At 45.4% G+C, this 23,240-nt stretch overlaps 1 long non-coding RNA gene across 1 annotated transcript in view; it reads right to left on the bottom strand.

The window, feature by feature from the left end:
* Positions 1-14,343: 14,343 nt before the first annotated feature.
* The window catches only part of LOC109319358, a 22,370-nt gene continuing 13,473 nt past the window's right edge, over positions 14,344-23,240 (bottom strand). The window contains exon 3 of the long non-coding RNA XR_002103495.1: positions 14,344-14,454. This is a non-coding gene — a long non-coding RNA (uncharacterized LOC109319358). The remainder of the gene's footprint in view (positions 14,455-23,240) is intronic.

Below are 23,240 nucleotides of genomic sequence, written 5' to 3'. Positions count from 1 at the left end.
GGGCCCCAGAGCCTGAAAAAGGGACAGGCAGCCCCCGCAGCCAAGAGCCGGGGGCTCCGTCTGCGTGGAGCCCGGAACCATGGGCTCCGTCTGGGTGGCTGTCTCTGATATCTTAATATCTGATATGGTATCTGCCATTAAAGTAACAGACACCTTATAGCGTTGAGATAACCAAGATATCACTGTATGATAACAATTGGTATCTGCTATAGCCAACGTGCTAGTAGACTTGGTGGCTACCAATACATGTGCTCGGCGGTGTGGAGGGCCGTTTTGATTAGAGCAGTTCCCAAACAGCTGCACTAATTAAAATGGCTCATGGTTGCATGTATTAAGCCCCTGTGCCTTTCAAAATGGCCATGGGATGCTTTATCTAAAGCTCATTCAATGAGGTTTAGATAAAATGCCCCATGGGCCATACACATGACAGTGAGGTGACATGGGAGCGTTCCAATTAAAACACAGAACAGACTCAATTAATCAAGTCTGCTTCATCACTTTCTAATTAGAACATGAGCGAGCACATCTGTTGGTATCTGATGAGATGTCAACCCACATTTTCCAATGGCCTTAACCCACATGGACTCAAGTCAGTAGTCAGAACCTGAAAGGACTGTAGCCTGTACCATTTGTAATACTTCTTCATACAATACAATTATATCCCATTGCATTTGATTTTCTTCTTCAAAAGCTAGGTCAAGGCTCTAATATTACCTTTGTGCATCTCCATGTTACAAAGCCAGTCCAATTTAAATTCCCAGACCAAAAGACATAAGCTCTTTGACTGGAGTCCATGTTTTCTGTCTGATTGACTTTCATTTCACACTTCTTTGTTTTAATTACATTTTAAAATTAAATACAGAGATTGTGGCTAGCTACATTCAATGGATATTGTACTGATTAAAGAGGCATAGCAAAAAAAAAAAAAAAAAGCCATTTCTACCTAATTGTTGGCAGAGCTGCTATAACGTGCAGTCAAGTGCTGAGTGAGATTTAATAGAAATTTGGTTTGATTGTGAGTAAAGGAAGAATTTGTTGAATGAATTCTTCAGCTCAGAATTTTTGGCTTTTATATTTTTTTAAGCACACTGAGCCTAAGAATAGCAGACTCTGCAAAGCTTTCTTGACCTCACTGATTGCAACCAATTATAAGATGGATGGCCTAGATATAAAGCATCAGTATGCTATAGCAGCTAGCCAAGTTTATCTTAGAAGGCTGTGGGGGAACATTATGGATTTTATCATTATTTTCATTAGAGCAGTAAAAATCTTGTCTGGCCAGACAATACCCTCCTTTTAAAATAAATAAATAACCAAAAAGCTTTCCAAGCCTAAGACTTTACTTGCTTTAAGGTCTAACTGCCTGTTAGTCTTAATTTATGTTCCTTTCACCACTGCTGAGAAAGACTCCCAGCAAACATAATGAAGGCACATTCATCTTCTTTTTAGTTCCTCTCCAACGTCTTCAAGGAAAAATATTATCTATAGTAGCATAGGATTATAAGAAAGTAGGTGCGGAAGGGACCTCACAAGGTCAGCTAATCCAGCCCTTGCTCAAGGCAGGACCATCCCTGACTAAATTGTCCCAGCCATTTGCTGGTTTAACCTGCTCCTGAAAATTTCCTGGGAGAGAGATCCCACAGCTTCTCTCGGTAACTTGACCACCCTCATAATCTCCAACCTAAATTTCCCCTCCTGCAGCTTGAGGCTGTTGCTCCTAGTCCTGCCCCCCGTGGCTACAGAGAAACCCCCTCTCTATAACTGCCCTTCAAGTATCTGAAGACTGATATCAAATCCTCCCCAATCTTCTCGTCTAGACTAAATGATCCTAGTTTTTTCAGCCTATCCTCGTAAATCTCATCTCCCAGGGCCCTGATGATTTTCGTTACTCTGTGCTGGATTTTTTGCAAGCTGTAGACAACCTTCTTGAAATGCAGAACTGGATACAGTACTCCAGGTAAGGCCTCACCAGTGCTGAACAGAGCAGAATAACCACTTCCCTTGATTTGGTACTCCTGTTTTTGGCAAATCGAGGGAAGTGATATACTTTATCATATATGTGAGCCTGTTACAGGCAGTTTTGCTATAGAATGCATATGAGATGTTTCTTCCATTTAATGAGCCATAGAGTTTTCCACTATCTAGTCATTACATAGAAAGTGTTACGCATGTTTAGTACTCCCTACAATTTCTATTCGTCCACGTAAAGTTCTTCCTCCTTCAAGCTTTAGTCTTTTTCTTTCTTTCTTTCTTTCTTCTCCAAAGAGGATTTCTTATTCAGAGGAATCAACAGAAACTATATGCAGCAGCAAGCACAACATGCCCCAAGGAATCCCATGTTCCATCACACTCTTCCTACCTTGAAAACAGTTGAGTGGATGAAACCCAGCCACATAAAATTCAGTTCTGGATCTGGATAATAGTCAAAGATATAACAGTTTGGTTTGGCACCCATTGCTAAGTGTAAAATGACAGGCCACCTTCTCTTCCTATGCAAAGGAAGGACAGTGTTCTCCAAAGAAACGGCAATTTCTCAGACCCCTATAGGGTTAAGCCCTTATTTTAAATTATGCTTGATTTGTATGTAGAGCCCTGCCGATAGTGTGACACCAATTCAGAGGTATACTTATTCAGGTAGACACATCTCCATGCCCATAAACTCCCTGATGGATTCTTATTCATACCTGTCACTTTGTCTTTTTAAACCCTTGTAAATAACTTTAAAAATTGTTAAAAGATGTGAAAGCACAACTGTATGCCCCTCGAGGGACACCATATACCAGCCTGAGGCATTCAGTTGCATTGGTGCTTTTGTGGGGAGGAGGGGAGACCCTTAAGTTTTATAAAGATTGTGCAGCCCTAAAAACCAAATTGAAATCAGAAATTTTAGTTCTGGTTTTCTCTTCTTTTCAGGTTCTTATGCCAGCCTCATCATTCCTGGATGGATGTGGGCCCACCTCTGATGGCAGGGTGAGCAAACCCAGGGAACCATACTTACCCCACCACTGCCAAACCACATCCCCAATGGGAATCCAGACCTTAGAGTGTGGCTGCTGGTCCCTCCCTCACTCACCCTGCCCTCCAAACTCCCAGCCCCTCCTCGAGTCCTGCGGACATTATGTTTGAAACTGCAACTGTAGAGTCCAAGTCCCAAATCCTGAAGGTATTTTAGATGCCAGAAAATAATGGAAGTTTAGTGCCTAAATCCCTCTGAACATCTAGGCCCAAGTGCCCCCTAGTACTGCATCAAGTGCTATGGCCAATCCTGTCATGTAAGCTTCTTACTACTTGGCTGCCAATACACATGCTCAATGGTGGAGGGGAAGGGGGTCTTAATTAGAGCAGTTCCTGGGGAGCTGCTTTAATTAAAATGCCTCACTGTCGTGTGTATTAAGCCCCCATGGGTTTAAAAATGGCTGCAGGATGCTTTATCTAAACCTCATTTGATGAGGTTTAGATAAAGGTGTCCCAGCACCCATTTTCAAATGAGTGGGGGCTTATACACATGATGGTAAGGCCATGTTGGACCGCTCCAATTAGAACACAGAGCAGCCTCAATTAATCATGTTCTAATTAGAATGCAAACCAGCATGTGTATAGGCAGTCCTTGTTTTTCCCAGTGGAAGAGTTTTAGTGTAATGTTCTGATATTTTTAACAGGTATATGCTGCTCTGCATATATATACAGGCCTTTTCAGTAACAGACTCTACTCCTGAACAGGAGACTGTGGCTCTGTTCCCACAGAGAAGCCCACAGAGTTTTTAAAAAGTTGTAATCTTACCATACAGTCTATTTTAGATAAATTCCTATAGAATAATACTAGGGATGTGTGAAGCTTTGGTCCCAGATTCAATTTGGTGGAGATTCAGCCCGATTTGGTGGCTGAATCGCCAAATCCAAAATGAATCAAAGGACTCTTTAAACTCTCCGAATTGAATCAGAACCCTCCAAATTGATTCAGAGAAATTCAGAAAAATTTGGAGAGTCAGCTTTAAATGTTTTTTCTATATACCTCTAGATAGCAGGCAGCTCTAGCTAGTAGGTGGCTCTGTGGTGCAATGGATAGCGCATTAGACTTCTATAGAGTGTGAAAGGATGCAAAGGTTCTGGGTTTGAGTCCCAGTGGAGTCATGCTTCTCTCTCGCTGGGGGTCACTTGATCCCAGCTGACTTCTCACCTACAGTGGGGGGGCTGGACCCAATGATCTCAGGAGGTCCCTTCCAGCTTCTAATATCTATGCATGCTGCAAAGTTGGGGTGCATGGAGTGAAACACTTCTGGTCCACTTCCAGGTTTGCCACCAAACACATGGAGAGCCTCTGTGACCCTCCGTGTGCCCCAGCATCACAGCATTCACAAGCCACACTGGTACCTCGAGGTTTGTACAAAAACATTTAAAGCTGTGTCTATGTCCGAATTGCTGATTCTCTGAATCAGCATCAAATCTTCAGATTCAGACTTGGCCAAATTGAATTAGGGACAGTGATCCGAATCAAATCACGGTCCTTGATTCAGGCTGAATCTGAATTGAATAGGGTCTGCTTTCCATACCCCTAAAAAATACCATTCTTTACAGAGTTTGATAAATGCACAAAGTAACTTCTATAGCATCCCATTGATTTCACCCCTATTAGAGTCAAAAGGCATATTCCTTTCCCCTACTTCTGAGTCCTTCCCTAAATATAACACCATCTACTGGAATGTTTGGAGATATGATCATAAAAAAATTGAATAAACTACTAATTTTCTTATCTTTAAGAAGACAAGTGATTTTCTCCATTCTGTTGCTAGGGATAACAGTGTTCTGTTCACTCTGAAAAAGCGTTAAAGAGATTCCTGATTTCCTACCCCCAATAGCTTAAAGTTTACTGCTACATTTGTTTAAGAATAATTATTGCCTCTAATCAGCTTGCAAACAAGCACGCCCCCAAAAAGCTGTAATCTTCTACATTAAAAATCATTGAATCTCTCAGAATGTAATGAAAGGAATAAGATTACAGCCACAGAGTAGCAATACCATTTTTTTCCCTTTCATCTGGGGCAGCCATTGGCTTTAAAAAAAAAGTGAGAAGTGGGACAATTAGTCATCCTTTGCCAGCCTATGCAAGATGAAGTTTACTAGTCTAATATACTTTGAAAACAGTATGCCAATATCATGGATAAATTATCCAAATAGAATTATACTTAACATTTTTCTGGCACTTTTCTTGCTGCTTTTACCAAGGACCTCAAACTGCAGTAAGATTAGTGTTACAACATCTATCCCAGTCAGTGCCACAGCAATTAAGTTTAGGGCCTGGGGCAAAGTGGCAGCCCGCCCTCACCCCGTGCACAGATCTGGGGGGTACATGCCCCCCCTGCTTGTCTGGGAGTGCACTCAGTGGCAGGAGCCACCTTTCCCTCATCCCTGCCCCACCACCCACCCACCTAATGTGTCATTTGCAGCTCTGTCCCATGCCCCGCCCCAGCTGGGCAGCACCTGTTGGCACCCCTTCACTTCACTTCAGCACCTGGGGAGGTCATCCCACTTGCCCCCAACACTTGCTATGGCACTGATAGCCATTGCATTACTGATATTTTTATTTTATAAAGAGTGAAAATTCACACATAAAGAATCAAGTCATTTAACTTCAATTCATAAACCAACAGAGCTTAGAGGGTATTTTTTAATTAAAGAGTTTGAGAGACAGGTGCCATCTTTGCAAACATCTACGTGACCATAAATATTTAAAGCAGACTTTTGTTTATTGAGATGACTTGTTAAGCCAGCCAATATCAGTCAAAGTTCCCACATGTCTGAATTTTGAACAGATTTCCCTACCACAGCTATACAGTCCAGGAGATATGGAGCACTCAAAGGGCACAGAGCAGCTAAGCATCAACATCAGGATTTGGAGGGCATCCAAGGTCATGCCAAGGTATTTTAGAAATACAGATATGCATCAGGGATCCTGAAACAATGCTTAGGCAAAACGGCTTCATTGTTCCATTGCTGGATCTTTGAATAGTACCTTGCTACCGTAAGGAACAATTCTCTGCAGTCTCCATGCTCTGCATTTAAAACACAAATAGCGCTTAAACAAATGGACTTGAGTTAATTAAATCAATAGACCAAGCAAATTACTTTTTCAAGTGTACATTTTATTAAGCATTATTTTATTTTACAGGGAGTCTATTACAGGGCTAAGGAGCGAGGTAAATTAGTGAACTGAACACAAAACACAAAGCCTTCTTGGGGTTTCAAGTTTTTTTTCCAAGCCAGTAATATTAAGCCTATTAGTCCATTAAGCACCTCATGCTGTATCCACTCCCATTTTAACTTAGGTGTCTGTAAAACTAGATCACCGGGGATCCTGGTTTTCTCTGATAAAAAAATCCCCAATTTTTGGATTTAAAAAAGTAACCCAAAAATCCACATTTTTCCATGATCAAAATGAATGGAATCAATTAATATATATATATTCTAATATTATAAAAGCCTTAATCTGTCTGGCCATACACTTTATTTGCGCTCTGACTGGCTGACAAACAGCCAGTGTGAAGAAGCATTGGGACAGGTGGCAATGCACCACCATGATGGCGGGGATGCAGTGGACCGAGCAGCGGGGTGCAGCCAGTGCTGCAGCCGGGAGAGGGGGAATGGGCCCAGACCCCAAACAGTAGGAGGGAAGGAGGGAGGAGGCTCCATCCCCACCTGCCCCCCTCCCATCATTCGTGACAGTCAATTAGTATTGGGGGGAGGGTGTAAATTAGTGGCATTTCATTTTGATCACAGAAAAATGTGGATTTTGGGTTACTTTCTTCAATCTGAAATTGGAGATTTTTTTTAATCAAAGAAAACCAGGATCCCCGCAGATCACTGTCTATGATGTGGTACACTTTGCCTTTTATTTTTACCAAAAAAAAAAATCAGAGGAAAAAGTAGAGAAGTTAGAGCATGACAAGTTGTTTTGTTAAGATTGTTTATCCAGGCATGTACAGCATATTTGCTTAATTTGTTACTTAAAACTAATGTCCTGATTTCACTTGCTTCCTGCTCTCTGTCTCTAGGGACTTGCATCAAGTTACCTTGTTTCCCCATATGATTGGAGAGCTGTCATAGTTAGACAACTTCAGAACCAACTGATCCACGCCCCATGCACATTCGACTTGGGTCAGATAAGCACCAAGACCTCCAACGCTGTAAACAGATGCTGTATTTCTCCTGGGAGAAAGCCTATTGTTCCAGGATCCTACAGACTTACACATCCATTGTCCTGCTTCAAGTACCTCTGAAGCATGCCAAATAAAGATATGCTACCACTTTTTTTTCCCTGGGACACTGGTGTGTATCTAAAAACTTCCCACCACAACTATACGGTTCAGGAGATGTGAACCACCCTAAGGGCACAGAGCAGGTAAGCATCAACATCAGGATTTGGATGGCATCTGTAACAGTGGGCCTTCTTGGGACCGATTTCCCAGTGGCCCACCCACCTGTTTCTGGGCTAACTGCCCACCTTCTCACCCACCAAACCTTGTTATTAATTAATTAATAGCTGTTAATTAAGCAGGAGGCTGCCCATTTCTTGCCCCGATGCCAGGGGGTGCTATCTGTGGCTCCATTCCTCCCCTACACTGCAGCCCAAGCCTCGCAGTTGGCATCCAGATGTTATCCATATCACCAGCCCCACACTGGGCCACAGAATCCTACTAGTTGGACCCCACTTAGATCCCTCTGTTCAGGTAGCCTTTTCTGCCTTAATTCCCAGCTGCATAGCTCCCTGATCTGGTCCCCCTTAAGGGTGTGGTCCCCCCCACTGGGACCTTGGGCTCCCTAGCCCTGGCCCACCTCCAGGCCAGTCGGCACACCAGGCCCCTCAGCTCTTGGCATTCCTGTGGCCCTTCCACCATTCCGGTCCTGGCTCCAGCTTGGACCAGTCAGGAGATGTCAAGACAGGTTATGGGTCTATGGCCCAACTCTCTCTCTCTCTGGGGTCCACCTTCTAGACCCTACAAAGGGGTAACCCACCTGGTGGTGGGAGCTGGGGTTAAAGCACCCCGACCCACCTTTCACTGGGGTGGTAACTGGCCTGGCATTTCCTGGAGGCTCCCGCACCACTGAGAGCCCCACTGGGCCACCCACTCCTGGCAGGGTGCAGTTTTAGATCATGTCCAGGACCGGGAGCCTCCTGGCCATCCCCTACAGCTCCTCCCTTACCTCCAGATGATACCAGCAGCCCTGCAGCCAGGCAATGTTGTTATCTGGCCTTCCAGCAGCAAAAAGCCCTGTTTATATGGACAGCCCTGAATCTAAAATGGCTGCCCTCATCAGGCGCCTGCCAGCTGCTCTCTACTGGCCCTTAAAGTGGCAGACACAAACAGTGCCCTGCCACAGCATCCAACGTCATCCCAAGGTTGTTGCAGGGTCAGTCCTGTCAGGCTATTTACTCTTCCTGGCCATGTTCTGGCAAAGGTGCAACAATGGATCTTGGAAAGGGTACACGTGTAAATGGCTGTGCTACTCCTATTTTAATTCAAAACCCAGGACAGTAAGGGCCACTTCATAGGAGACCTCAGTTTACAGCCTCTTGTGCTACAGAGTTCCACTTGCTTGTGTTCTGAAAGAACCTGCACATGCAAGTTAGGTAGCAATTTTTCATTGTTAGATTGTGTCTTCAAAGGACAATTGGAGTTTCCTTTGCTCCCAGGCAAGATTTGCTTCCCATGAGGTCTGAACAGCATGTCCGTTGCTGGGCAGGGAGCAGCTTTGCTCTGCCTGCTTTGGAGGGGGAACAGCAGCAGCAGCCACCATACTAGCTTGTCCCAGCACTTGTGGTAGGGTGTGCTTTGTTCATGGCACTGCAGGAATGCACCAGCAGAGTGGCTGGGCTCCTTGCAACCTCCTTGACTTGTTCACTCATACAAATCTGTGTGGCATCAGGTGCAATACCTTCCTCAAGCAGTTTCCATTGTTCTGACAGGGGATAGAGATGGACATTGTGCAGTGCACAGACATTTGACAAGACAAAATCATCTTCTCTTCAAAATGTTACTTTAGATACTGTTAAGGAAAGATTTATAGGGGCTCATGCATCATAGTACTCATAATGCTGGGGAGACATTGACAGAGAAGAGGCCAAAGCTATTCAACCATTTGTTGCATTTCCTCTCAGGAATAAAAGTAGCTTACGGGATAGCGTTATACACATAGACTTTTTGCCTATTGCTTTTAACCTTTTGTATTTTCTTGAGTTTTGCATTGCCTTAAGAAACTCCATTTTGTATTTCTCTGTAGCTTGACGTAAGTGTTTGACCTTCGTATGCTGTTCATATGTGTGAGAGAATGAGTGAGTGTGTGCCTGTGGAAAATGGAAAACAGCAACTAGCAACTGGCTGAAGAATGAAGACAGATAAAAGACCAAACAAGATGAATCCACCTCAGAACAGCAAGAAAACAATGGCAATTGACCTTCAAGAAAGAACACAGTGATAACACAGCAAAAGCCCAGAAGACTGGGTGAATGGACAAGGGTATAAAAGATGGGATGAGACATATCAGTTTTGGGTCTTGTTCTTCTTGTCATCCTGGAACATTGGTTTGTCTGACGAAGTGGACTGGCTCTAATGCATGATCAACTTGGCTGGCCACTAAGTTGATCTGAGTACTGATAATACTGGTAATGTATACCAGTGCAGAACAGAAATTGGGGTATGAATGTGGTATGTGTGTGTATTAAGCGCTTAATCAATAAACACGGCTAATTACCTTATCCTCCCTCATAAGTTCTCGGTCGTGATTTGAGCAATTGGCAATTTGTGTAACAATAGGGAATAGAATTTGATTCTGTACTTTAACGTACACCAGTTGGTGTGCAAGTCACAGTTTCATATGCAGATATTTGGCAAATTTAGTCTCTATCCCTGCCTGTATCCATTTAAGAATAAATTGAAGGACAGTCTCTCAACAGAGAGATCAGAGAACAGGACTGCATAAAGACATTAACTCTTTTTCCACAAAAGAAGTCAGATTTGTCTGTTTAAAATTGGTAAGAAGTCTGTGGTTTCAGGGTTAGAAGAAATATGGTTCTATGGCAGTGGGAAATGTCTGGTCTGAAGTCATCTCTTTGTGTTAAATCATACAAATTTATCAGACATACATTTCTTCACTGAAGGTGAAGCAAGAAAAATAGATCCCCTAGATAGTTAATTGCTTTCTTAAGGTACAAGTGGAGAACATCTAAGTGACAACTTACCTGTGTGGGTTTTATGTGGTCACATCTACAAGGAAATCTTTCTAAAATCTCTTTGGCTGTGTTGCAAATCTATGATCCTTCCAAGGTGGAAGATAGCTTGTAGCTTTCCTGCCCAGGAGCAGGGTAGGCTCTTAATAGTGATTGATCGCAATTCAGCCCCAGCTTCCCTATGTATGCAGCTTTTCTGCACTGGCCAAGGCACTGTAGGAGGAATGGAGCCAAGGTCTCACTTGTCCATGAGTCAGGAACATAAGAACTCCTTGCATCATGAATCATGCATGCCCCCAGTGGCTGGGGGGGCACGGCGGTGCTGGAGGCAGTGGAAGCATGATGGGAGCATGGCGGTGGTAAGCAGGGAGCTCCCACAGATGCCACCGGTGTTGTTGATGGCAGCAGGAGGCAGGGTGGCGAGCACCGATCAGGGGTCACAACCACCCGCAGACACCGCCGGTGGTGTCAGTGGCAAGAGGGGGCAGGGAGGTGGCAAGAGGTGACTGCCCACAGGCACCACCGACAATGTCAGCAGCACCTTTTCATCAGGGATGCACCGCCATGCTCAGGGGGTGCACGTGCACCCCCTACACATCACCAATGCCTTGTATTAAATCTCTTTGTATCCCAAAGAATAACTAGGTCTAATGGCCTCAAACTTCTAGAAGGCCAATTCAGACTTGATACAAGAAAAAACTTCTTTACAGTCCAAGTGTCTAAGGTCTGGAACAGACTCCCCTCCAGAGGTGGTGCAAGCACCTACTCTGGACTCATTCAAAAGGCATTTGGGTGTTTATCTTGCTGAGATCATTCAATCCCTGCAGACAAGAACCGACCTGAGCAGGGTGTGGGACCCAGGGCAAATCAGCCCATGGGGGGCCCCACCCCATCCCTGATCCCACACACTCTGGACCAGAAGCAGCTGCCGCCACCATCAGCAGCAGGGAAAGAGTGGGGTGAGTGGCTGGATCCAAAGCCATTGGCGGCAGCATGGAGTCACTGCAGCCACTCCACCTAGCTCCACAGGGCGCCCCAAAGCACAGGGTCCGGGGTGGCTGCCCCGATTCTCCCCTACCCCCCCGCAGGGATGGCCCTGCCTACAGACTTTCTACCTTGGGCAGGGGGGCTGGACTCGATGATCTCATGAGGTCCCTAACAGCCCCTAATGTCTATGAAATCTATGAAATACATAAATGCTTTTTGCTATGGCTTTGCATCAACCTAATGACACAAAGCAAAGGCTGCACCTATCTGCCACTGGGGGCTGGATGCTCTGGTCATCCTTCAGAGCCCTGCATAGTCATGTGAAAGGCAACATTTTGAATTCCCCTAACACCTTTCTAGACAAAGAGTTCCTGCTCCATACAGGAAGGGAAATAGCAACTTAGGAGCCTCAATCCTCTATTGCTACCACATGGATAAGAGCCTAGAAGTAGCCTTGCTAAGGCATAATGGGGGCTGCTGATGGCCTTCACTCACCTGCAGGGGTATGCAGTCTAGGCAGCATTAAGTCTCACTGAGTACCCAGTTGCATTAAATGTTCATATTGCCAGGTGCTGGTTGACTTCACGCTAATGAGTTTACAGCAGTTCATTGCCACTGATGGTGCAACTGCAAAAAACAGTGAAACAAAACTCACTTATCAATATTTCATCTGCTCCTTGAGACTGAAACATTGCATCGACAAGTCTTTTGCCGATACAGCAAGGAAAGAGCCCCATGCACTTATTGCATTTACTGTCACTTATGGAGGTGACTGACAAGGCTACGGTCACTTTCTACCACCTGTACCATTGATTTTGGATACTCAGTGGCAGGAAATGAAGGCTGAAACAGATATATGGGCAGAGCCCTGGGCAGATAAGCCAGTGTTGACAGCATCAGTAGCAACAGTAGCGTCTCCCTGCTAGAAACGCAGCCAAGAGTACAGGGCTGATTCTGAAGAGGATCAGCCAGAGCCCAGCTGGCAGCTGCTGAGCACCAGTGGGGAAGAAAGCTCCTAGAATGGGGGGAAGGAAGGTTATGATTGGATTTAATGAATTGGGGTAGGATGTTGGGAGAAGATAGGTATAACTGCTAAACAGATGGGCTGTGTTGCACAGAGTGGACACACTGATGGAAAGGGCTATAGGAGGACAAGTGCAGATGGGAGCTGGTAACCCAGGACTAAGCCTGTCATGCTGTGGGGAAAATAGGCCAGATAATTAATGTATTGGCATGCTCCTTTAGAAGGCAGAGGTGGGGGTAATGGATCGTGTATGGGATGGATTGTATGGACCAAGTCCTAGGGAGAAAAAGGAAGAAGCTAGAAAAGGACAAGATTTCGAGTCTGGGGGCACAGCTACATGAGCCATTAGTGAGCAGCAATAAACTGAGGAGCTTATTGCTCTGCAGTTTCTTGCTCCCAGGCATGCTGTTTACACACACGCCCAGAGCGCAGCACACTGAGCTGGATCAGAGCAGTCCGGGCTAGCAGAGCACCCGGAGGGTCAGCCTGCCAGCCCGGGGCTGCTCCAGTCAGGATCAGTGTGCTGCAGAGAGGCTGGCTAGGGCACGAGGACACTTCAGCATGGAACGAATCAGCAGGAAAGTAAATTGTGATGTAAGAAAACAATAGGGGAGTGAGATTTACTCAAAGTGTTCCTGCTGCCCAGTTTTGAGAGAGGTGATACTGCAGCATGCCGTCGATAAATACTTCTTACTGGTGACGAGATACAGGTTTGTGTTAAAACCAGCACTAGCATGTGGGAGGTAGTGCTGTGAGTTTTACCTGGCTTTACCTTCAGAGGTGCCAAGCAGTAGATGTCTTCTGGCTGCCAGTGGGATAACTCCTGATGTTAAGAGCCTTTGGATCAGACCCACCCCACTTGTCATTACGCTACTAGATTAGACAGGCAGAGGTTGTCTGGGCAGACCAGGTTGTCCGGCAGAGCTGGCCTTATTCTGTATCCTTGGCCTATCCCTTAACATGGGGGCACTGGGATCTCCAGAGGGAGCTCCACAGCTTGTGCTGTGACAGCTGGAGCAAAAAGAGCTGGGATGCCTAACCTCTGCAGATTGCAAAGCTGTGCAACATGCAGTAACCACAGATTTTGATTGCTCCTAAAGAGGGTTAAGGGGGCTTAGCAGACTCACTCAGGTGACAAGGGAAGCAGATGGAGCTTTCTGTGAAGGAGGCAGCCTACCTTATGGCAGGATGGTGAAGCTCCAAGATTAGTCATGGGCTGAGCTTATTTATCTCGCTCTTCATAAAGCTAAACCCCAAGAAGGGGATGAATTTGCCTAGACTTGTCTGCGGAGCCGATTGGGAAAAGCCACTGCTCAGAGCCTCCTTTTATTATGTTAAATAATGCCTCTTCCTTCCTGGTATTTACACTGTTGTATTATCAGACTGTCATAGAGACAAACTATACACATTTGGCTCTTAACTTTGCCTCATAAATCATTCCCTCCAGGCCATTATTATTTTCTGGGCCGGGCTCTGAACTCCAGCCAGTTTATCAATATCTCACTGGTTACGAGGTGTCCAGCACAGACCACAAAGCCTTCAGCACACTAATGCTACAGAAAAAAGAGGTTATTGGCATTTCACCCTATGACATGACACCAGTGTGTTTCCTGACCCAAGTAGCACAAGCTTTATTAAACGGCCTGCTTCTAGCTCATTGCGTTTGTGTTATCCTCTCTAAACCCATCAGCAGTAATCTTTCCACTTCTCCTTTCCACTGCCTCTGGGTTTTTCATTAGTTTACTACCCATCTCTTTCACTAACAAAACCAGCAATGTGCATTCCTCCACAGTAATGACCTCATTCTTCCACCCGTCTTTTAATCGGTCTAGATCAGCAGCTCTCAACTGGGGAACCATGGCCCCCCGGGGGGCTGCCAGCAGGCCTCAAGGGGTCTGCCCACCCAGTCTGGCATGGGAAGGAGCCGCTTTGGTCCTCAGGCAGGAAAAGGTTGAGAACCCTGGCTCTAGTCAGAGGGTTACAAACTGTGGTCCGCAGACCACCAGTGGTCCACGAGCTCCACTCCGGTTGTTCGCAGAAAGGCTGTGGAACAATCGAGAATACCTGTACTCGTAAGGTAAGACTACTGATATTAAAATCTGAGTTGTGGGCTTTGATTTGTAGAGCTAAGAAAAAGTTTATTAAGTGGTCTGATAAGACCCTCAGCAATGTTCAAATGGTCCACGAAGAAAAAAGTTTGAGAACCGCTGCTCTAGATCATCTTTGCATTATCCCACCAGCCTGGACTTTTCACATCACTTGAATATCACAGTTTATCTGGGCAAGAGTCTGCGCCTGTCACTGAGGCAAAGTTGGTCATGACAGTTTTCCAGGGCCCTGGTAAGCTCCTCCACTGCACTGCATACTTTGCTATTATTTGTCAAGACCCTTAGCATATAGTCTCCTCCCAGATTTGCAGTCCATGTGAGAACATTTGCAACACACAAACCAATTTGTATTATATGTTGAAATTACAATTTCAATGTAGTTCAATGCACTACGCGTTCCGGCACTGCACAAAAAACAATGGCTTCCTCAGCTAACATTACAATCTTACGGCAGCAATCTGCTTGATTTGGAAAGAATTGTTCCTTACTAATCCACAGGGGTACAGTACTACATTCTGGTGTTTGTCCTATTCCATTCTCTCCAAGAGCTAGATAGTCACCGACCTTAATCAACAGGCCAAGAGGAATAAGGACTCCTGGTTCAGATTGTGACACCAGCTGCAGGAGAAGAAATATTCATCCACTGCTGCCCCCAGAGGACATGGGCATGAAGTGAGCAGAAGAGATGGGCAGTGGGGAGAGCCCTGATTTCTCCCTCCCTATTCACCAGGCAGAATAACAGGTCATATGTAATATGAGGGAAAAAATAAATGGTGTAGAGAAAAGGAATGAAGTAACCCAGGGTTAGATTTATCAAAGTGCCTAAAGATGGAGATAGACCCTGAGTGGAATTTACCCAAAGTGCCTAAAAGAACCAAAAACTCCCAATGCTGCTCAATGACAATAAAGCACTTATACTACTAGGCACTGGATAGATCCCACTTGGGACCTATCTGTCTATTAGGATTGTGCAAAAAGGCTATGTTTCATTTTGGTTTTGGATTCAGCAGTTCTAGAGGACAGTGATTTGTTTCGGTGTTCTGGATCAACATTGCATTTTGATTCAGCCACATCTGTTTTGGAGTTTCAACACTATTTTGGAGATTTGGATCAGCCAGGGAGAAGCAGGCACAGCCAGGCAGCTGAAGATTCTCCTGTGGCTCCTCCGGCTGTGCCTGCCTCTGCCCGGGCAAGGGGAGCCACAGGAGAAGCCCCCATGACTGCCCTGCCTGGCCCAGCCTCCCAGCACTTTAAATAAAAATTTTTTAAAAGTCCTGCATTCACCGACTGCAGCAGCACCAACTGGGGCCTCTGGGCACTTGTAACAGAGCCCCCACTTGCAGCACACGGCAGTGGGGATCATCCCCCCACCCTCTGCCTGGCACCCGCACAACAGCTTTTGCATCATGACAGCTTGGCAGGGCACCGAGCTACTGTCTGGGAATTGGAGCGGCTCCATGTGTCAGCTGGAAGCTGGCACCACTCGGCTACAGTGGCCCCAGCTCCCAGACAGCGTACAGCAACCTGCCAAGCCATACTGCACCCATGCCATGAGACAGCTGCCATGCAGATGCCAGGCGGGGGGGGCGGTGATCACCACTGCCCCCACTTCCCCACACTGCCTGGGGGGCACTCTGCCACAAGTGTCCAGAGGCCCCAGTCACCACTGCTGCAACTTGTGAGTGCGGGGCTTTTTCACTTTTTTAAAGCCCCGCAATCACCAGCTGCAGCAACTGTCGCATCATGTGGGTTCAGTGCAGGTCAGCAGGGTGCTGCACATTTGCTGGGAGCTGGGGCTGCTGGGACTGAGCAGTGCTGGGCTTCAGCTGACAGGTAGAGCCACCCCAGCTTCCATTCAGCATGAAGTGTCTTGCCGAGCCAAGCTGCACCCATGTGATGCAACAGGTGCCAAGCAGGGGGGCAATGCCTGCTGCCCCCTACTGCCCCGTGCTGCACGGGGGGACTCTGCCACAAGCCCTCAGAGGCCCTGATCCCCACTGCTGCAGCTGGTGAGTATGGGGCTTTTTTTAAGTGCTGGGAGGTTAGGGCTGGGCAAGGCAACCATAGGGGCTTCTCTTGTGGCTCTTCCAACTGTGCCTGCCTCTCCCTGAGCGGGGGGAGCCATGGGAGAAGCTCCCATGGCTGCCCTGCTCATCCCCATTCCCCGCCCAGCCCCAGTCTTCTGGCACTTTAAAAGGAGGGCTGTGGGACTGTGCCAGACTATTCCCAGGGGGCACCTCCAAAACATCCCAAACTCCCAAAATGTTTTGGACAGTTTCATTTCATTTTGGAGACGTTTTGGAGCCTTCCATTTTCTTTCAAATTCGGTGTTTCAGGCACCAAAAAGGGCTGAAACACCCCTGAAATGAAACAGCTGCCAAAATTTAGCACAGCTCTATTGTCTGTTCCCTACAGGGAGCAGGAGAGAAATTGTTACAATTCTAATTTGTTCCTTAGTCTGGTCCTGGGCCAGCTTCTTCCTCAAGATGGACCGAAAAGGTGCAGTCCAACGTATAATGGTTTCTCAACATTCATTAACTCTAAACAGATTGAAAGTGTGCTTTAAACTTATCCCACAGACTTACTTAACACATGATTAAGGAACTAAAAAGGAAACTGCTGTGACAAGCATTTTTTTCTGCTAAGACTTCTATATGGAAATAATTGATAAGATGTCAAGTTTTTCCTTTAACACATTTATCTTCACTATGCAGTAAGATCATCTTGAATAACTAATCCACCACCCCAGGCAAAACAATTATTTATTTTAGCATTTGCATTTAAACAAAATAATATTAAAATTCATGATGCCATGATATGTAATCCAATAACCTAAGGTAATGTAATTCCAGTCAGTGTAGCAATCCATCCCACAAATAATGTGACCATATATGACCAGCCAGCTTTATTGTATTTACAGTTTTAATACAACCAAGGTCAGCAATGAAAAGAAAAACATGCTTTTGGCTTTAAATCAATGATTAAATAAACCTCAAGCTCTCTTGCCAAAATTTCAGTCTATTGAATATATCAGCTTTTTTATATCATAAAAGTTTCTGCCTGTTTACAGAAACACCCCGGAAGGAATCTTTGACAACTCTTTGAGGGAATGCTACACTGTTGAACTTTAATTAGTAGTGAAATATAATCCCTGGCAAATCAAGCAGGACTACAGTTTCTTCTTGTAGAATCTCAAATCAATATCTCGCTACTCTCAGTGAGCAAGTCATTCCAATTTATTGCTTAATTGCATGCATCTGTTTAATTTTATGCTCCTGGGACCCCAAACCAGTAGACAGAAAGGGTATTTGGCAAATAATTATGTTATGCCTTTGCAGGACTGGCATCTCCTACCCCCCGGCACTCAGGGAGTCCATGAAGGAGACTCATCTCTCTCCCATCAGTGTAAATGCAGAGCAATTCTACAGACTCCAGTGAGGTCATTTATGCCAATCTAAACATAAAAATGCAACCAGCAGAGACTAGATATTGCACATGGTAGTGACTGCAGCTATTCAAAGGGGTACAAGCACTGCAAGTTTTTCCCCAGATTATGGGAACAGGCCACCAGGAGAGGTGTAGAAAGGAAGTCAGTTGTTCTTTCAGGCATCTTTCCTATACACAAGGCAACCAGTCCAAAGTTGCAATGGGGCTATTTCCATGTGTAATTAGGCAGCTGTTGCGAGTGAGCTCTCCAAAGCTTTCACCCAGTCTCTGAAGACTGGAATCTAAAAAGCAACTTGTAACTTGCTTTTTTACAATGTGCATCTCTCCCAAAGTCCATTGAAATCAGTGGGAAGAATTCCATCAACTCAAGGGGCTTCAGATCAGGAACTACGTCTTTTGAAAGATGTCGGCATAAATTAGAAGAAAAATTAATATGCATGGCACCACCATGAGGGGAAGGTGCCAGATGCACAACCGTGAAAAAGCAAGTCCTCTATGTGCCACTCTAGGGGTGCAAACTGGAACCCACAGAAAGGGAATAGAAGTTCTTTGCTACTTCATGGAAGATCCACAGACCAAGGGTTTTTCTGTCTGTGTGTGTATAGCCACCAAGCACCACAGGCAGATGTACCAGTAGTAAAATGCCAACTATTATAGTCAGGTGGCATGAATAATACTGGGGGGAAACACTTGAAACAAACTAGTTAAACACCGTGGCCCAAGCTAAGAATGAATTAAGGGCAATCCAAGGAAACAAAAACCTCAGAGTAGAAGGTGAAAGTAGATGTCCGCCTGAGGTCCCTTCCAGTCCAATCCCTCCATGATTCTATCTGGGCCTTCCCTTCCCCACATGGGACGTGGGCAAGTGCTTCCATTCACAAGGTGGTTATAGTCTAGTCTCAGACAGCAGGGAAGTTTGCAGACCCAAGTTCACACAACCCTATTGAGCATCATAAACACTTGACGAAACTCCCATGAAGATTTTGGAAGGCTTCAGTTCCTCTTGAGCCTATAAGTATATCAGGGGCGTACATCAGGGCCTGGGTAAGCATATATTCACCAAGACCCCCCCAGGGGAGGGCAAGAATAATGGACACAAGCTGATTGACGATTGCTTCAGACCAGACATAAGGAAAAAACTTCTCTACAAGTCGAGTGCCAAATGTTTGGAACAGGCTCCCCCCAGAGGTGGTAGAGTCACCTCCCCAGGCAGTCTCCAAAAAGCATCTTGATGCCCATCTTGCTGGGGTCATCTAATCCCAGCAGTCTTTCCTGCCCAAGTGCAGGGGACTGGACCCAATGATCTGTAAGGTCCCTTCCAGCATCTAACAACCATGAAGCTATTCTGTTGATAATCCATCTTTCTATATTAAGGGCTCAGTGCAAGATGCATTGTATTCGCTTAACTATTGTCATTGGTTCCTACCCCTTTCACCACTCCCGAGCCACCCCAGGCAACTGATGGAATAGACCCTGACATGCTTTCCTTTAAGAAAGTTATACTGGCTGAAACAAGGTGGGAGGAAACATTTATTGCCTTATTTAGCAGATCTCAATTAAATTGCATCACGAGTATCCAGATACTACAGTGGCAGGGATCTTGGAAATGTATGCAACCAATAGGAAGATGAGAATTGCCCCACCAGATTGGACCCAGAATCTACCCAGTTTTGGAGCATGTTTCTGGCAGCAGTAAGTGCTATAGCAAGTGTAGGAAACCTCACAGCAGATAATTATGAATAATGTGTTGGGGGGGTGGGGAGATTTTTAAAAGCCCCACTCAGGGGTTGATTCTTGCATAAAGGCTTTATATCCTGTATCACACACAAAACATTAAGTTAAAAGAATATGATCAAGATTGCAAAACTAAGTTCTCAAAATTAAAAATTGCCAAAATTATTACTGGCTGTATAACAAGTTCCCTTCTTCCTGCTCCTCATTAGATCTGTCTTTCTTCCCACCTTTAGCCTACACTTGCCTGGGCCCTTTCCCACATCTTCTCTACCCATATATCCTATTCCCAACAGCTCCCAGTTCCAGTCCCTGGACTCACCCATTCTCAGTGACCTCTCCCAACTCTGGTTTCTTTCCTAGTCATTCCCAATTCTCCCCTGGTACCCAGGCTCCTTATCATATCTGTCCCCTACTCCTCACAACTTATTTCCCTTTTCCCTATGGATTCCCATTTACCAATTTCAAGTCTCCTCCTGCCTCCTGATCTGATCTCACCTCAAACTACCACTTCTTTTCCTGGCTTCTAGCCCCTGACTCCTTGTCTAGCTAGTTTACAACTTTCCCCACACTCCAGATCTCAGTCTATGTTTCCCTTCAGGCTCCTTCATGCAGTTCCTTCTCCCAAGTCATTCTCCTTCTCTGTCCTCCCTGGGATCGATAAGGAAAGGTCAGTGACAGCACAGGAGAGACCAGCTTTTATTCTCAGGGCCTGGCCCAGCCCATGATAACCTGGAGTCCCCAACACAGGAAAAGTACTGCTAGTTCCAGACTGGCGCATGTACCACATAGGTGGCATCTTTTATCTAGAAGGGTTCTGTTTCTGGAGAAACATTGGTTTCCAGAGGCATTCAACATAAGGCGGAAACCCCACATGGAAAGCTGTGGTCCAGTTAAAGTTTGGGAAGGCTTAGAAATCACAGTCTTACCATGGGAAGTGTCAGGCAGCTTTAACAGGCAATGTTACCCACCTTGCCTATAAGATATTTGGTACTCTATTTAATTTGCCTGTAGATGTTCTCATTGTATATATGACTACCTAATCCTTCTTTGACTCCTATTAACATCCTAGGTTCAATGACATCTGAAGGCAACAGAACTCACAAGATAAGTATCTATCATGTTAAAATTGCTCTCTTGCATCAGGTTCAAACATGTTCCCTTTGACACGGTTGTTCAATGTTCTTGTACTATGAGGAAGGACAAAAAATTGTTGCATGAACAGGTCTAAAAACAGCTGTTCTCATCTATTAGTCTGAAGAAACTCCAGGGATGGCTTTCAAAGGTACTCCGCACAATACTGGTGCTTGGATCTCTCCTGATGCTGGAAGAAATGTCACAGATCTTGCTTCTAAACCTTAACCTCTTAAAATAATAAACTCTTATCTTTCTGCTTTATTGGCTGTTTCTTACAGCCTCAGATTCTTTAACTCAGGGCAATATGTCCCCATAAAACTTCCTGTTTCCGTTGAAATTGCATTTGTTCCTGTATTTTACATTTTATTCCTTGTCTATCAAGCTATTTTTATCTACCTGGCTTGACTTATGTTTTACAGCTCTGCTTTGCACTTAACCAATTAATCTGCACTACAACCATTTTCCTGTCATTGTTGGTTTGTTCTCTTTATTTGTTACAAGTTTCAATCTTTCCACTTGATCCAGTATAATTCCTTTGTAAAAATACTTGTCTAGTAGATGATCTAAAACGGTAACAAACCAAGGCCCCTCAAGACATGATTTTCAGAGGTGCTGAGTACACATAATTCCAAGTGAAATCAATAGGTAATTGTGTGCCTGGGAAAGGATTTAAGTCCCACTTGTATCCATGACAATCCTGATAGGCATCACCAATAGCAGAGCATCGTTCAGAGCAACCGGGTTCCTGTGACACAAAGAAGGCTACGCTGGGTAAATATAAAGGGCTAGCATAGATCCATAAAGCCAACTCTAAACCATCTTAAGGCCAGTATGGCTAGAGACTTAGCCATCCTGACAATCTTCCCCAGGCGTAGTTCAAATAGAGCCCTGCAGAAAAGTGATAAAACTGTCCTTTCCCGCCACAGATGCAGAAAACCCAAGGCAACCATTCTCACAAAGACTGCTCATAGACACAGACACTCCCAAGGGTTGATTTGCTAGCACAAGGAGATTTCCTGTAATTCCTTGCATCACATTTACTAAAAATGGCTCCATCTTTACTCCATACTCCTTCCAGGAAACTTTCCTTTCTCCAACGTATCCCAGCAGTCTCTCTCTTGTCATCTCTCTCTCCAAGAAATGACCAACATATTCTCTCCAGTTAGAAATACAAAGGCTACAGCATATCTGCCCTTTAGACAAACGTTTCACAGGCTGATAGATTTTAAGGCCAGAAGGGAACATTATGATCATTTAGTGTGACAGCCTACACATAACACAGGGCTTTTCACCTGCCAGTTCCAGCACTGAGCCCATAACTATAATTTGAGCCAACGCATAGATTTCAGAAAGCAATCCAGTCCCAACAAAGTTATGAAATAATGGAAAATTCACCACCCCACACCCCCCCATTTTTAGATACAAACTTCCAGTGGCTACCATCCTCACTGTCAACATGTCCTTTGTATTCCTAGCCTGAATTTGTCCAGCTTGAACATGATCCCAGCATGTTTTTATCTGCCACATAAAGCATTCCCTGCTATCACTAATATTAATTGGAATAGAGCAGCGGAATAGTTTCAGCCCCACTTGAAGCAAGGGCCAAAACCCAGAACCTCCTATCCTCCAGACCTACAGCCATTTCATTAAGCCATGCTCCTTCCGGCTTGCTTGCCACCTTCTGGCCCCACATACCTTCCTCTCCCAACTGCCAAGTGGGCCAGCTTCAAAATGAAGGCTGGAGAATGGTCTGGCTAAAGCCTAGCTAAGGTCTGGTGATTGAAACACTTTGCTAGGAAGCAAGAGATGCAGGCCCAAAGTTTCCCTGGGTGAGAAGCGTGCTAAGAACCTGCACAGGGAGCAGGAGAGACAAGTGTCCTAGCCATTGACTACTGGACTAAAAGGTGGTCCTCCTCTGTCCTTCTAGCATGTGCACGTGGATGATCCTATTCCACCACAAGTAGAAATAAAACCCAAAGTGTGCGTAAGTGCTACTTAGGACTGTGAAAGTGAAATAGGACTTAGCCTTTGGAGCAGGGATGTCAAACTCATCTGGCCCCATGGCCCAAATGAGTGACCTGGGGCCATCCCATGAGCAGGATGGCCAGCAGATCCTGCCCTTCTTCCCCCTTCTATGCACTGCACACAATGCCCTCGGCAGATGGTGCAACATTGCACCACATGCAGCACCTGCTCCAACCAGCCCAGGGGCCTTGCCATGCATGGTGCCTGTGGGCACCGTGTACAGCACTGGTTCTGGATTGGCTGCAGTAGGCTTCACATGTGGCTCCATGACAGAAGCAGCTGGAATGGGTGCAGGGGAAGGCTCTGACCACAGGACCAGTCCCGGTCAAGTATGAAGTGGAAGGTAAGCCTGTTGAATTCGGCCCATGAACTGTATGTTTGACACTCCTGCTGTAGAGTCTGTGATTAAGTCATCCCTTTGCCTCCTTTTAGATAAATTACCATCTGTATCAAAACGCTATCCCTGACATTAATGATGTGGACATTGGAGTCAGGAGTGGACTGGCCAAGTTCGCCGATGACACCAAACTTTGGGGCAAAGCATCCACGCCAGAAGATA

Source organism: Crocodylus porosus, unplaced genomic scaffold, assembly GCF_001723895.1.
Source record: "Crocodylus porosus isolate Cpor-Errol unplaced genomic scaffold, CroPor_comp1, whole genome shotgun sequence".
NCBI lineage: Eukaryota > Metazoa > Chordata > Crocodylia > Crocodylidae > Crocodylus > Crocodylus porosus.
The sequence above is the reverse complement of the archived record's forward strand: the minus strand, read 5'-3'. Positions and strand labels throughout refer to the sequence as shown.